General features: G+C 39.7%; 1 long non-coding RNA gene and 1 pseudogene across 2 annotated transcripts in view; one reads left to right on the top strand and one right to left on the bottom strand.

The window, feature by feature from the left end:
- LOC149747840 (transmembrane protein 41B pseudogene) overlaps nt 1-14,961 on the bottom strand; it is a 135,994-nt pseudogene extending 121,033 nt beyond the window's left edge.
- The window catches only part of LOC149747839 (uncharacterized), a 439,951-nt gene that overhangs the window by 204,574 nt on the left and 218,273 nt on the right, over nt 1-17,104 (top strand). The gene's annotated exons all lie outside the window — the stretch shown is intronic.

Below are 17,104 nucleotides of genomic sequence, written 5' to 3'. Positions count from 1 at the left end.
TTTCTTTCTAAAACTCTTTGTTTTCTCAACTTTATAGTAGAGATAGTAGTAATAATTACCTCAGGGCCGTTGTGAAAATTTATTGTGGATATCTCTTTATTCTTATATTACTCAACCACACAACAGCATTTGGTTTACTACATCCCCCTTGAAACACTTTCTTCCCTTAACTTTGACAATAAGCTACAGTAAGTCCCCTAAATATGAATGAGTTCCATGCTGAGAGTGCATTCGTACTCCAGTTTGTTCGTAAGTCCCACAAAGTTAGCCTAGGTACCTAACTAACGCAATCGGCTATGTAGAACTGTACTGTAATAGGTTTATAATACTTTTCACACAAATAATACATAAAAAGCAAACAAGCACAAAAAATAAAGAAGAAAATTTAATATTATAGTACAGTACCTTGAGAAGTACAGTAGTGCAGCCCAACAGCTGCTGCTTCTTAGCAGTACCAGCTATTATCCCCTCTACGTTTACACTCGCTTCCAGACATCCTGGGCTTGAAATAAAGATACCGTACTACTGTACCCTATACAGTACTGTGCAGTAAAGTACACAAAGCACAACCACTTGTAGAGGATGCAGACATGTGACAATGTATGCTAGACATGTGAACTAGCTTACGTGATTGAACATGCGAACGTAGGTTCACATCTTTGAAAGTTCACGACTCGAAGGTTCATATGTAGGGGACTTACTGTACTCACCTGATTTTCTTTCCATTTATCCAGCTCTTGCCTCTTTATTTCTGTCTGTATCCTGAAGCTAAGGTGGGCCCTCTTGTGTTTCCTTCTCCTCCCCTTTCCCCTTTCTCCTCTTCTCTCTAATATGTCAATCTTTGGTAATCTAAACCATTTTCATTCTTTACATAACATCTATTTCCTGGTATGCTCCAAATGTTTATCTCTTGCTTTGACTCCAGATTAATAAATCTGGCTGCTGACTTGATATATACACTTAGATGGATGTCACTTTACTTGTTCAAAGTTAGAAATATATCTTGCTTTACTTGCTCAAAACAGTTGTCTTGATTCTTCCCCTCCACCTCCCGCCATCCACAGTTACTTCCTTCTATTTTCTATTCGTAAATGGTACCATCATGTTTTCAGTTGCTCAAACCAAAAACCAAGTTTTATGCTTGCTGTCTGCTTTTCATTACCCACATCCAACTGACCAGTGAGATTTTCATGTTCTACCTCCAAAGTATGTGTTCAATCATGCATCTACTTTTCTTTATCTTTTTCCACATCACTGGGGAGAGAGTCTTCCAACTGGTCCAACTATGTTCATTATTGAACCACCCTCCAAATCTATTTTCCAACGTGCAGCCAGAGAATGTTCTTTCAGTCATGCTACTCTCTTGCTTAAAAACATTTCAGTGGTTTCCCATTGCAAGTTCAGTAATACCAACTTCTGTACAGGTCTACTAGGCCCTCCACAGCCTGGCCTTCCTTACCTTTCCTAATCCATGTCTTACTCATCTCTCTTTTCATCCAGATTTTAGCCTAAATGTCATCTTCTCAAAGAGAGCTTTCAACCTACCCTGTGCTCCCTGCCTCCAAGTTCTGTTATATCTCCCAACTTATTTCCTTTGTTACAGTTGCACAATCTGAATTTTGTTTATTTATTTACTGGTTACCTTGTTCACTGTCCATATTCCCTACAACCCTCATATCCATGAGGGCAGAGAACATATCTGTTTTGTTCACTGTTGTGTCCCTGATGCTTAGAACATTTCCTGGACCATTCATTCAGCAGATGTTTGTCAAATGAATAAAATGAGATAATGGATATAATATACTTAGCATTGTGTTGGCAAATGGAAAGTACTCAATAAATGTTAAGTCTTATTATTTAAAGTACTGTTTCTCTTTTACACTATGACTTCAATGTTGTATCCTGTAGTGGTGGTGAGGGAGGATTGATTATAGTTTCAATTCAGTGCTTAGTTCTAAGTCTAAGCACTTAGTCTGTTAGATTTCCTTCTCCCTTTGAATTAAGCAGCACTCTCAGCTGGGGAACTACTGGGTCATATTATAGCCTTCAGCCCTGGTAAACACAGTTTGAGAGACAAGTAGTCATGCATTAATTCATTCGTTTATTCAATTTTTGTTGAGTACCTATTATGGTCTCATGTCTACTTTAGCTTTGTGTAAGGTAAAAATGATTCAATTCATCCCAAATTTCTAAGGTCATATTAAAGGGACTAAATAAATCCCAAACTTCAGAGCAACAATACATGAATAATGCAGACAATAAGTGCAGGGAGGAAAAATTTGTTTCCCATGAATAGCGTCTGGCATGAGCCTTGAAGCATAGGTAAAGGGGAAGGTTCCCGTGATGACCATTCCAGATACTTCAGTGGGCCTTTTATGGGAAACTTCTTTCCAAATATTCTTTTTTGATTGTTTGTTTCGTATACTCCCCTTTCTGGGACAATCGTGGAACTCATCATTCAATTGAGAAATAACATATTTACCCCCAGACAATGACCAGACTGGGTTGACTCTGTGTCCATTCATTAATTCTATTTCTTTATATCCTGTTGTCACTGACTTTTTTCCCCTGGCACTTGCTCCTCCAGTCCACCTTCCATTTTACTGTCACAGTAAGTTTTTAGAAAGCAGAGACCTGTTATGTCACTCTGCTCTTTAGAATTCTTCAACAATCATTGATTTCTTTTTGGTTTGTGTGTATGTATCTGGCTTGGTTAGATTCCGGCTTTGTATTCTTGTGACACTACTTCCTGTGACAGTGGGTCTTTTGGCACAGTCTTTCCCATTGCTCTCTTCCTGTGGAATCTTGGTCTTTCATGCCTGTGTTTTCAGTCCCTAGCACAGTCCATGATGTGCATCAGGCCTCCTCCTTAGAGAGACCTTCACTCTTCACTCTAATGAATGGCCCTCCTTACCCCAATCTCTCCCTCACAGTTTGATGTTTTGTGACCTTCATAGATACTAGCATCTTGGGAACTATCTTTTATTAATGTTTAATTAAATGAGCTAGACTTGGTGAGGTGAAATTATGAAATAGTATTCATTTAATCCCTTCAAAATCCTCAAACACTGTAGGCTCTTCCTGCTCCGTCTCAGGAGATTCCTCGGACAAATCTCATAGATTTCCCCATCTAACTTAGGTATTAGAACGGTCTCGTGTTTTGTTGTCAAAAATCTTAAATTTCGATTTCTTATCCAATTTAAAAAATTCTCCCCACTTCCTCAGTTCAGAACTGCGCTTGGCCCAGAAAGGTGCACTTTGAGGGGGTAGGATTAGGACGGGGGTCTGCTCTTTTGCTTTGCCCTTATACTTTTCTTCCCTTCTCAGTGCATGGCGCTGGATGTGTTAGGGCTGAAGCTGGGGCCCTTGTCAATCTCTCTTGCCTGTCTTGGTAGATGTCCTAATCCTGACTTCCCCTGAGGTATATGCTCTACACTAGTTCCCAGAGTTACCCTGTAGAACGAAACATCAGGTGCCTGCAGTTGTAGCTGGCTGACCCACACTTTGGTGACTGCCTTCTTTTCTCTGTCATCTTTCCTTACTTCTGCACTTTGCAGATAAACTACTTATTAAAATATTTGTCTTAGGATCTTCCTCTAGGGCAGATCTCAACTACTCAACTCTGCCATTGTAAGCCCCAGAGCCGTAGATAATCTGTGAACAAGGAAGTATGCCTGTGTTAAAACTTGTCAGAGAAGTGATACAACCACTCACTATAATGGTGAATTTGCCCTTTTCTTTCTGTATGTTTATCCATTTTTGCTTTATATATTTTATTGGACCAGTAGGAGCTTAGAGCTGTAATATCTTCTTGTTGAACTGGACCTCTCGTCATAATGTCCCTATCAATTCCTAATGATGCTTTCTGTGTCAACATCTATATTAGCTGACATTTAAATAGTGACCACAGCTTTATTGTACCCAGTACTGGCCTGATATATAAAAGAAAATCTTCGATCCTTTTATATTCAGCTTTTCCATATCCTTATGTATTGTGGGTGTGTTATGGACTAAATGTTTGAGTTTCCCTAAAATCCATTTGTTGAAGGTTTAACCCCCAATGTGTTGGTTTTTGGAGATGAGCCTTTGAAAGGTAATTAGGTTTAAATGAGGTCATGAGGGTGGGGCTCACATGATGGAGTTAGTGTTCTCCATTCTCATGAGAAGAGGAAGTGAGACTAGAGCTCTCTCTCTCTCTCTGTCTGCCATGTGAGGATAGTGAGCAGGTGGCCATCTACAAGCCAGGAAGAGAGCCTTCATCAGGAATTGATTCTGCCAGTGCCTTAATCTTAGACTTAGCCTCCAGAACTGTGAGATTTAAATGTCTGTTGTTTAAACCAGCCAGTCTGTGGTATTCTGTTATAGCACCCTGAGCTGACTGAGACAGTGTGCCTCTTGTACACTGCATATAACTGAATTAAAAAATGTTTGAAATTCTCTGTATTTTACTTGGCAAGGGTTTTTTTTTCCATTTATTTTGATTACTGACATATTTGTACATGTCTCTATCATATTCCTTTTGATTTCCATTTTATTCCACTTCTTTCTTTCTTTTTTCTTTATTCTTGCCTTTTTAATCTTTTGATAGGCTATCTTTGCTTTCTTATTTCATCCTCCTTCTTCTGTTTCAGATATATTATAATATATATCTGAGTCTGAATATTATATCAAAATTCTTCTCCAAAGAAACATGAACCATAGAATATATAGACTCTAATCACCTTCTCCTGACTTACGTTATTACTGTCCATTGTTATTCTATTAATCCCACAAATTAGATATTTTCCTTTTATTTCTTAATTCAGATGATGTTTATTGAGAATTATCTACATATTTGCCAATTATTTTGCTCATCATTTCCTCTTGCATCTCATAATATTTTTGCTGTTATTTTCCTTCTATTTGGAGTACAGCTTGCTAGGTCTTTATGTAGATCTGTTGATAGCAAATACTCTTAGTTTTCGACCATCTTATTCCAAAAATTAGTTTGGCAGGTTCACGATTTTAGGTCAACTGATTCTCTTGGCATTCCAATAACATCATTCAACTGTCTTCTGATCCTGAGTAAATTCTTTAATCTCTCTAATACTTTATTTCTGCAGTTCAATGAACAAAATAATCCAAGCGTAACTATGCACTGTCGGTCTGGGTCATCTGGACAAAGAGCTTGCTGAGACCCAGGTCTTCCTTCTGTCAGTGGGAGCAGCTACTCCTGGGACTGTGTCAGTTTCTATGATACAAGAGGCTGAGATATCCCCTGGGCTTCATGGTTTCTGGGATCTGGGAGCTGGCTTTCCAGACAACTTCTATAAACTGCTGGCAACCCAAACCAGACTGTACCCAAATATAGTCTGATTATTTCCCTCTGATACAACTGCTATATTCTACATACTCTGTTAAAGGTAAAGAATATGGAATCCCAGTGAGAGTTCAGCCAAGTATCCTGCCCAGCATGTGTCACTATGAGGTAACGAGCAGGTGGGAGCCTATGCCTTCCGGATGCTGACTCTGGCCTTTGACTTTTTCCCCTTTCCCCAATAAAGCCTGTTGCTTAGCCAGTGCTGTGTGATTTTTCAGAACTCATCTTGTACCTGAGATAAGAGATTCCTCATCTATATCATGGTAGTACCAACACCATTTAGTTGATATAAAGGTTAAATGGCATCACACACGTTAAGTACCTGGTACATAGAAAGAGCTCAGTAGTTGTTGGATGCTATTTATGTTGCTAAAAATATGAAGGGCCCTTTACATTTATTGACTGCTTTTTAAAATGTTTCACCTTTAATAGTATATTGGAGTTCTATCCAAGATAGATTTCCCCCCATATATTCATATGTTGCCTAGTAACAGTCACTGGCTTTTTAGAGCAAAAAATATAATCAACAATAGTTTCTAGCCAACAGACTCTTTGCTAACACTTGGATGAAAACACTTGCTTATAAATTAATCCCATCTTGGTTATTAATTATGAAGTGCTTTAACAAACACAAAATGGGTAATGATTGTTTATAGTTTTTCATTTGAGAGAGTACACCCACATCACAGAAGCAGAAAGAATCTGAAATTAATTAGCAATTGATCATGACAGCATGTCATCCTATGCAACTTGTACAACACCTGCCCTGATTATTTTTGAATCCATGAAGGAGAACAAGCATAGCAAACTGGCCTTTGACAAACAAGCAACCTAATTAAAAGGCTATCAGGGACAGCAAATGGAACAGAAACAAATCAGAAAAAATACTGTTTGCTAAAGTCAACAGATTATTACTACAAAGCAAAACCACTGGTGCATAAAATCACTTAATCTTTCAAACATATATTATAAGTGCAGCTTTCTGTGGAGGGCCCAGTTCAGCAAATTTTATCTACTCTTCTTAGTTGCTTGTGGGTACATATGGAAGACCAGATGCCATTGCTGTCTGCAATAGATTACAGGTTATTGGGAAGGCAAGACAGGATACTAAACAGTTAACTTTAAGAAAGACATTATGGAAATGACAGGTTTGTTCAACAAAACTTTAACTATTGACGGGCCTTAAGTTGCTTTTTAAAAGTATAGGACAGAGATGAATAGAAAGTAGATGGTGATTTCATATCGGAGTCACTGCATTTTGTAATAGATGTTGTTGTCTGATATTTATGTGTGTGTGTGTGTGTGTGTGTGTGTGTGTGTGTGTGTGTGTGTGTATGGGGTTGCAGAGAAAACCAGAATATTATTATGCATTTCAAAGCTTTCTGGATTTAAAAATTTTTACTGTTGATAAAGCTCTTTATTCTAATTCTTTGCCCTAGGGCTTCTAATGAATTTCTGGTAAAGTAGTGCAAAACTTTAAGTTTATATACTATAGTAGGTGAAGACGAAGCCAGTTTTTCAGTATATCTGTGCAGTCCTGGAAGTTTACATTTGTTTAGTTTCTTAGACCACTTTTTCCTTATTTTGAACAATGTTCCAAGCTCAGGGTTCAACCATGTTCACATCTCCCAAAACATCTTGGGTCAAACGTGACCTTGACTGGAGTTCAGAAGCTGAGGCTCAGAAAAATTGGGAAGAACGCCAAAAGAGACTCAAGTTTCTTATATTGACAATAGAACAAACAGAAAAAGAATAGATGGGCTACTTGATGTCAATGGTAAAATTCTGATTAATAATAAAGAAACTAGATATTTTGCTTCTGTCTTTTCTATCAAAGTGAAAGAGAATTCTTATTAACATATCTAGCCTATGTTCGAGCAAGTCTACTGATGGCCTCATTTATAGCCCTCTTGAAGTGGTACATTCATCTTAGTGAAAAAAACATTGAAGAAAGTGGCTATAAATGAAGCTGAATATGTATGAAAATGTAAACAACAGTAGGAGGTGCTAGATGAGAGGAACATTTTTCTAAAAACATGAAAATGTCAAGTTCATAACTCTAGACTTGGGAGTTTGGTGTTCATCTTGAAAATCTAGAAAATATTATTTACAGAAATTTACTGGTATGAAATTAAATGTAAGATTCTAAACTTGGATCCAAATACAAACTTCATGAATAAATAAAGGAAGGGATTTAGCAGCATCACATATGAAGGGGAGATTTTTCTAGTTGAAATTGAAAGTTCAATATGAGTTAATAATATGGTTTGTCCAACAAAAGAGATGAAGCCATTTTCTCTTTTAAAATTTTCTTTCAGGAGATCATTTTCCTTGTTAGAGAAGACAGAAGCATAACAGAATCCATTTTCTTTTATTATTCATCAGAATTATAGCACCGACATCAAGAAGTCACTCTATCCCTTCTCTGTTTGCTTTATTGCTAAACACAGCCATTTTAGGCTACATTAAAAGAAATGTAGTGTCTAGAATGGTGACATGATATTCCCTCTGCTATCTGTTCTAACAGTATTATGTTCAGACCACACTTGGAGCATGGCATTCAATTTTGGAAACGAGATTATAAAAGCTGCATGAACAAACTGTAAATATTTCAGAGAATAGCCAAGAGGATGGAAGGATGCTTGATGCATGAGTTGCATTGCTTGTTCTCTGTGTCTACAGACAAGCAAACCAGAGGAAATGACTAAATTTAAATTTTGCCTAGATACAAGGAGAGCCTGTATCAAGGTCACTTGTTCATTTATTCATTCATTCAGTCAACAATATTTATGAGCATCCAAAATGTGCCAGGAAGTGTTCTAAGAACAGGGGATGCAGAAGTGAACACAGCTGTCAAAATTCCTGAGGGTCCCAAGGCTGGTGTGTGTGTGTGTGTGTGTGTGTGTGTGTGTGTAGGCAACAAAAAAATGCATAGCTAAACAAGAGCAATAATCAGAGAATAATAAGAACTGTGCAGAAAAATAACAACAGGCAACGTCACAGAGAATGACCCAGTGGCTACTGTTGACTGGCTGAGAAAGGCCTCTTTGGAGCTGACATTTATTCTGAGGTCTGCATGACAAGGAGATAGCTCTGCAAAAATGGGGGTTGGGGGAGGGGGTAAGGGGACCTCAGTGCAGGGACTCTACCCAGAGAGAACAAGCTTGTTGAGTTTGGGAAAACTGGGGTGTGGGTGCTGGTAAAGTATGAGGATGGTACATGAGTCACAGAGGAGGGAAAGGGCCAGCTCTTGCTGGGCTTGGCAAGCCAGAGTGAGTGGTCGGGATTTGATTCCAGGTGCTATGCGGAACCTCTGGAGGCTTTAAGGCAGGACTCTGAAAGATTGTGATTCGTGGTCTCCTTATCTCTAAGATGGGGTAATAAGATATCTTATCTCAATATATAGTTTATTTTTGTGAAAAATAACAACTTATACTAAATGCTCAATAAATGTTTATTAATGCCAATCACTATTTTTCATAATAGTAGTATACCATAGAAGCTTGTAAAGCAGATACCTTTGAGATTTAGCGAAGAGTAAAAATGCCAACTACTTTTTATTGCATGCCAACTGTATGTTTATATTATCTAATTTAATCTGTACTCCAACTTTCTGTAGAAGAAACTAACTTTTAAAGAAGTTAAGAAATTTGCTCAAGGTCACAAAGCTAATAAGGATAGAGCCAGAATTTCAATTTCACTTTGATCTCTCTGACTCTGAAGTTAAGACTCTTTTTCCATGCCAGGCAGCCACATGGAGAATGTGTGCCTTGCATTCTCTTGGTGGCCTGTGGTTGTAGCAGGTGATCCCTTCTCAAAGGCCTCTGGCTTTTATTCAGCCTGGATTTCGTGAGCAGTTTGGCACATAAATCACTACACAGTCTGCAGTAATTTATTCTGGGCATCATCATATTTGATTAAATGATCCTATAAAGTAATATTTATAATTCAAGAATTCTGTCCTCTACATCTCTCCATTTTATACATAAGCATCAAGAGGAAAACCATCAAAGAAATAGTAATCGACTGAGAGAAAGTAGTGGTAAAGGCACTGTTTAAATTCTAGATATTATTATAATTGTTATTAAATGCCTTATTGGGAGATGAATGCAGTGATAAACAGAACATTTCTTCAGCTAACTAAACTGGTGCATTCTGCATGAAAGGCAATTGTTTCAAGGCACTAATACATGAAAGATGACTGAATGAAGGGCTGCGTAGTGGGAATTGAAACAAGCCTGGGACAGGGAGGCTGGTACTTAGGTTTCATGGATTGGAGAAGCCGACAGAGATGGGATGGTCCTGCTTGGTTCTTCCTGGTGCAGGTGACCTGAACTTCTTTTACTTTTTCCTCCCCCATTGTCTCTTTGTGGACCCTGATAATACTGGCCTTTGCTTTGTCAGCATTTGGTAGGTTATGGAAATTCTCTTGTCTTCAGAGATGGAGAAATGCTGACAAACAATAAGGCAGACATCTGTAGTTAATACAAAGAAAATAAAAGGTCTGCCCTCATCTGCCTTTGCTCCTCTATCATTAAATCAATTATAATAAATGGCTTTGCTGCAGACATTGCTATTTCTTCTGTTTGAATTCTAAACATCTTTCCACTGAAACAACTGACATTAGTTAATAGGACTATTTCTAGTAAAGCTTATTCTAAAGCACTGAGGACTTTGAATCATCCAGCAGGTGTCATGCAGAATGCAGACATTTAATCTATATGCACAAATGTGTCTCTTTTTATCCTTTTCTTATTCATCTTACATTCTTACTTCCCATGAGACTAGAATCAGGGGTTTGGATGTAGAAGATTTTAGATGGTTTAGGGTTTTTTTTTTCTATATACCAAACACTATTCTAAGTTTTTCAGTAAACAACCAGAAAAAAGATCCCTGCTCCTGTTGGGTGGAGACCCTTTTAGCATGGTGATAGGCAACAAAGTATAAACATAAGAAACCCCTAAATTAGATAGTCTGTTATGATGATGTTAGAAGATGCTACTGGAAAAAGAGAAAGGAGAGTGAACACTTGGAGGAAGTGAGGATGAGCCGTTGGGTATATTTAGACATATCTTTTTTGTTCAAAAGGATCAAACACCAGTGTTCAGGGTAAAAAGGAAAAGTTAATTATGTCTGTGTCATAGAAAATGTATGAACTCAGATGCCTGTTTGTGCAGAAATGTCTAAAACAGATTTTGCTGGAGGTTGTTTTCCCCTCGGTTAACCACATGCCTCATTTTAATTACCATCGTCAATGTCTCAGAAGAGGCGCCATCTCCTCCACTGCTGGATGAGCATGTTGTATTGACATCCCCCCTTTTGTTCTGAGGAGTGTGCATTTAATCTGATTAAAACAAACATTAACTAAAACAAAAAAAATCCCCCATACTTTGATGAGAGAAACCAGAACCTGGAGTCAGGTCTCCTTAGAGCACAATGAGTCCTTAGAGATTATTCAGTCACACCTATTATGTGATACCTGGGTATTTTGACTCCAACCCAGTGGATGATGGGACTGTCATGGTCTGAACATGGGTTGGAAGAGGATTTCCAGACACAAGGCAGAATGTAAAGGAGATGGGATTTATTACAGGGAATGGTCGTTGCCAGAACAGCGGGCCAACTTCCTATTAGTCTGGGAGAGTCGTTTTCTGATTGGCTGAGGCACATATACCTTCCTTCTATAGGGTGGGAGTGGGACAGGGCAGAGGCCTTTCCTTATGTGGGAGGAGAGAGGAACAGGTCCCCTGGCCCTGGTGGGCCCAGGAGTTTTGTACCCATCGCAACATGGCAGGGAGGGCGATGAGAGTCCGGTAGGGTGTGTAACGCTGAAACTTTTTTAGGCGGGGTTGACCTTTGTCCTTGAAGCACCATTGTCCTTGGAACACCACAGGGACCACTGGAGCTGATCTGACACCTCTGACCTCTAAAACAGTGGCAGGATCCCTCAGGAATCTAATATGTCTGGAGGACACGCCCTAAAGAGGTCTTGAGTCTTAAGTGGGCAGGACACTCAGAAAAATCTTCGGGAAAGCCAAATATTTTATATTCCAGCACACAACTTCTTGAAGGAATGATAATAATTTACCCACTCCCTAGAGACCAAACCTGGGCAAACCCTTTCAATGTTTGGAGAGCTCCAAAGAGATATAGCAAAATAATAAAAATGAGCTTGTACCTCTTATAAAATATCTCAGATTGAGGTCACCCACTGTCTGAACCCTTTCTCTCTGAGGTCTAGACCTCGTTCCACAAAGTATGATCCTCAGAGCAGCAACAGTGGCATCACCTGGGAGCTTGTTGAAATATACAATTTCGGGCCCCCCCCCCACAGGAATCCGTATCCTAGCAAGTTCCCCAAATAAGATAGGTGGAGAGTAAGGCTGAGATTCACTGGACTAGAAAACTTCTCCTGACCAGGGCAGAGCAGCCCCTACTTTGAACTTGACCTTTGAATCCCGAATAAATGCCTGTCAACAGCCAGCCCCATCCTCATTCTATAGAAACTTAACTAATTCTGCCTAATAAATATTAGACCAGTTTGATTAGTTACTGTGTCTAGTGCCCAGTTTTGGTAGGGCTCTTCAGCAGATTCCTGAATGCATTTCCCTTCTAGGGAGGGGTGGATGAGGATTCAAATGGGGCAAAGGAAGATGATGCCAGTTTATCTAGACATCTTGGTCTGTGACCAACCCTTCCCTCTGCCCTCTCCCCTGTGGGAAGCCGTAATGTCTCAATGTTTTTCCCTCCCCTAGAGAGCCTGGCTCTTCTTAAGATAGCATTCAACTATTCCTCCTGTCACACATTTCACATAATTGGAAAGATGAGGGGAAATCGTATGCTGGAGGGAGCTTGAATTGGGGACAAAAATTGGGAAAATTCTCCTATTTGCTCTGCTGAACAATGATTAGTATTTAGGCTGCAAGGAACAAGGTGCTTTATTTGGGGTCCAGGGAGTTGCAATTTGGTAGACAGAGATTCGGGTAAAACCGGGAAAAAGTGTTCCAGGGAAGAGAGTCAGGGGCTTGTAAAGGCAAAAGCCACAAGGTTGTTAAAACTGTCTTGCAAGACTTGTAATTGCTCTGATGCAAATATGTATTTGCCCTTAAGGGAGGCTCTCACCAGTTACTTAGGGTAAGGGGCCGATAAGTATCTTGAGATTCTGGAACACTGTGCAGATGTTCTGGGTGCCTGTGTTAAGATAGTAAGTGGTCAAAAGTTCTGATTCCATCCAGGCTGAGGACGTGTATAAGTCCCACTTCCTTAATGGCCTACCAGCTCCATTTTAGAGCGCTCTCTTAGCAACCAAGTCTATTTTGATTTTCCTTTCCCAGCTCCAATATGTTAATTATTTTTACTTCTGTATTCTGTTTCTCTCTGAGCTATGTCGACTTTGATTTCCCAACCATTCCTGTGTCTGCCTTTCGGAGATCCAAGGCTCAACCTTGTGCACCTGATCATTAATACTGTGGCCTTGCAAAGAGCACCCTTGTCTGCCCCACGTTACCCGACTTCACTTATCAGGCATTATTCTTGCGGCTTCAGAATCTCACCACACAGGTTTGCACTCTTTGCCTCATTTGCTAGACAATAATCCTATGAGATATGCATCACGATTATCTCCATTCTACAGACTAAAACATCAAAACTCAAGAAAAAATTAAAGTGTTTCCTCAAGGTGACACACTTTGAGCTTACTGCTGAGGTAGACATATCAGATGATAGATGACTTCAAGAGAGTGAGGCCGAGGGCAGTCATCAGTTAGATCCCTTAAACCATAACTTGCTTAATAAATAATATTCTGTAACCTTCCTTCACCAATCAAGCTCGCCTTAATTGTGCTTGCACATTGCATACCCTCCCAGCTTCATGTAGCTTAGACAATATATCACAAGACTCCTTTAACCACCCCGTAGAGATAACACTTCTGATTTATAGATGCTATAGGGATGGTTGCTTAAATTGTCTTTTGGAAACATGGAGCTAGTCTTGCCCAGATCAAACCGGTCAGACCACCAACCATTCAACTGGGCCTGTGCAAGCGTCCAGTGGATGACCTTTTGATGTCAGAGATGCAAAAACCCCACCCTCAGCTCATGCTAACACTGCCGTTTTCTGAACATGCATCCAATGAAGAAGCATGTAACTCAGATACACCTGAACAGAATGCTGATTACTTCACCTTTTTCTTGCTTCCAATCATCTTTCCCCATGCCTCAGACCACCCTGCTTTTTTATTTCATAAATACCCTTGGGGAGGTGGATCTGAGACTTGGCCTCCCATCTCCTCACACTGGCTGCCTTGTGAATTAACTCTTTCTTTGCTACAGCCCTCGGCATCTCAGCCTTTAGATTGCTTTGCATCGGGCAAACATACCTGGTTCAGTAACAAGAGTAAAAATTCAGAGTTTAACCTCCTTTTGAATTTTTAAGGTGTATCATTTTAGACAGATTGTTTCACGAAATCATAGCTAACATTATAGGACCCAAACCTACACCAGTGATTGGTCTAATGCTTTACATATATTAACTCATTCTCCACAACAGTCTTATTATAGAAGCGCTATCATATGACCATTTTACAGATAAGCAGACTGAGGCACAGAAAGGTATCTAGAAATTACCAGAGTTGGGATTTGAGCCCAGGCGATCTGTCTCCACTCCAATATACCACCTTGTAATACTAAAAAATATGTAGGAAGTACTTAGGAAGAAATAATTATGGGTGTTTTTAGTTATTCCTAAAGCCCTAAAGGAGGTGAAAGTTTTGTAAAGGGCAGGCAGCTCAGTTTTAGAAGGGTCATATGCAATAATGCCTTATGTTTGTACAGAGCTTTCTTCCAAATAGATCAGTAATTCCCTTCATACCCCTGCCTACCTTCTGACCTGAGGCCTTTTTTGTTAACACGGAAAAGATTAAAGGAGTCAAGAGGAAAAATGCATTTCTCTGTTTAAATGATCAAATGAAGTGGTGATTACTTCTGAATACTCAGCTAAAAACCTTAGCAGTTAGATGTGAAACAGCCAGAGATCAGGAGGGTTTAAAACTCTCAGACAAACCTGTGAGAGATGGATCAATGTCCATTCTGCCTCGGCGCTGAGTGTAGGTGGATGTCTAATGAGCAGATATGTCTCCCTGAAACAGATGAAAACACCTTTAAAGTGGAAATTGGCATTTATGTACCTCTTCAAGGCTCAGCCTTTATATGTGGTTGTGTGCTTCCTACTCCTGTGCCAGGAAGAGGAAAAGAGTCTGGCAGTAACAGGAAGGTCGCAGGGCTGTGTGAGATGAGCTGATGTCTTGAGCTGCAGTGGAACTGACACAAACCCGACAGCTCAGCTCACCCCATTCACTTAGACAACGCACTGGGAGAGGGCTTCTGGGAAACGCACCGCAACCTGGTGCCCTGCTTCAGGTTGGTACTTACTGAACCACATTGAGGCGCTTAAAAGTAAGCCGAGGAGGAAGAGTTCTGGTATGTTCCCCAGTAAGGATGGAAAGGCACCTCAGAACCCACCCCCTCCCCCCGGGACAGTCAGAGCCCTGGCAGGGCCCCCAGTCCTGCTGACGTTTTGCTGCAGCATCAGTAGATGGATGCATTGTGGGGACTGGGGTACCACCCCCCATGGGAAATCCCCCTTATTATGCTTTGAGGGTTTTACGCTTTGCTCACGGTTTGGGAGTGGAGGAAGGAATTGGTGCAGGTCATCTCAGGATGACCCGAGTCACTCTGAGGTCCACGCCGAGATACGTGTGTTAGTTATGATACAAGTACACAGGGCTTGTTCCTGTTCAGTGGAGCTCAGCGTGGTCCTGGCTTTCAGGGATCTCCCTGAAGCCGAATGGAAGCTGAGAGGGAAGAAAGCGAGTAGACACAGAGCACGTGAGCTCATGGGCCAATCTTTTTGGTAGCTTCTGGGGTCCTCCGGTTCTGCTCACCCTCTCCGGACCTGGTGCTCCAGGATGCCCCTGGGGCATGCTCAGTGCTACCAAAGCTGTTTGAGGCAAGGCATTGGCAGGAAGAGGGCTTCTCCCTTCATTTACTGGAAAACGAATGACTACCTGGAATCCTGCTTCTTGTTTGCGCCATTACTCTGGTGTATGTATTTACAGAACACTTTTTGATATTAAAGAAATTGGGAGTGAAAGCTGGGCCATGGGCACTTTAGCTGTAGGAGGTACCAACTAAAACATCTCTTAGTCATTCTTAATGTACTATTACCTTTTTTCCTTTTTTGGGTCATATTATTCATCTTCTGATTCCTTATGAATGGGGCAAAACAATCAACAGTGCTTTATTTAACAGGTTCTAAGATTTCTCCATGTGAGCCGCCATGGAAGGCAATGGAAGGCAAGTACAAAACTCTTGCTCTTAGGACCTTGATGGGAGTACAGGATATATACATAGATAAACAAAAAGGAGCAATTATACTCCAATAAAGATGTTAAGAAAAAAAAGGAAAAGGCATTCTGTTCCCATTTGATATAAATATGTAAAATGTAGCGAGACAGCATACACACAAAAGTATCATCTTCCTAAATATCACCTTCTCAATTTTTCTAAATAAAGTAAAATTTCTATCAGAAATATAAGATAAAATAAAACCGGATTGTCCACATGGAAGCACATATCCATTTTAAGCCACTGGCTTAAAAATAATGTTAGCCACCAAAGGTTCCTTCACGACTGATAAAGGGCTATCTACATAGTTATTTTCATTTATTCTACGCTTTAAGATATCTCAAAGTGACCCCTTGTATTTAGGAAGTAATTGCCAGTAAGAAAACAGCTGGAAGGGGCATGCATGACATTTAAAAGAATTTTTATGTTATATGGGAGTATAGTTGATTAACAATGTTGTGTTAGTTTCAGATGTACAGCAAAGTAATTTACATATACATGTATCTATTCCTTTTCAAATTCTTTCCCCATCTAGGTTATTACAGAATATTGAGTAGAGCTCCTTGCGCTATACAGTAGTTCCTTGTCGGTTATCTATTTTAAATATAGTAGTGTGTGTATGTCAATGAACAGTCTTTTTTTTTTAAATTGAAGTATAGTTGATTTACAATGTTGTGTTAATTTCTGCTGTACAGCAAAGTGATTCAGTTATACATATATATGTATACATATCTATCTATCTATCTATCTATCCATCTATCCTCTATCTACATTCTTTTTCATATTCTTTTCCATTGTGGTTTATCACAGGATATTGAATATAGTTCCCTGTGCTCTACAGTAGGACCTTGTTGTTTATCAATTCTGTATATAATAGTTTGCACCTGTTAACCCCAAACTCCCAATCCATCCCTCCCTCTCCCACCCTCCCCCTCCGCAACAACAAGTCTGTTCTCTATGTCTGTGTGTCTGTTTCTGTTTTGTAGATAACTTCATTTGTGTCTTATTTTAGATTCCACATATAAGTGATATCATATGATATTTGTCTTTCTCTTCTGACTCACTTCACTTAGCATGCACACTGTTTTATATCACAAATATAAAACATGTTTCTTTAAGGTACTAGCAGCAGCAATCTAAGAGTCAAAACTCAGGATACCTTCCACTCTAACAAGGGGCATTTTGGTGTAAAGCTTAAGGACCTGGATTGCACCACTTTGTAGCTGTAGGAGCTACAAAGTTCCTAAGTTCTAGGATAAGTCATTAATAATTGCTAAACTGTCTCATCTCCTAGAAATGAGGAAAGAATGGATTCTAGGGTTATTGTCAGCATATAAAGTA

Source organism: Delphinapterus leucas, chromosome 12 (assembly GCF_059928025.1).
Source record: "Delphinapterus leucas isolate spDelLeu-1000000601 "Yukka" chromosome 12, BTC_Dleu_Yukka2, whole genome shotgun sequence".
NCBI lineage: Eukaryota > Metazoa > Chordata > Mammalia > Artiodactyla > Monodontidae > Delphinapterus > Delphinapterus leucas.
The sequence above is the reverse complement of the archived record's forward strand: the minus strand, read 5'-3'. Positions and strand labels throughout refer to the sequence as shown.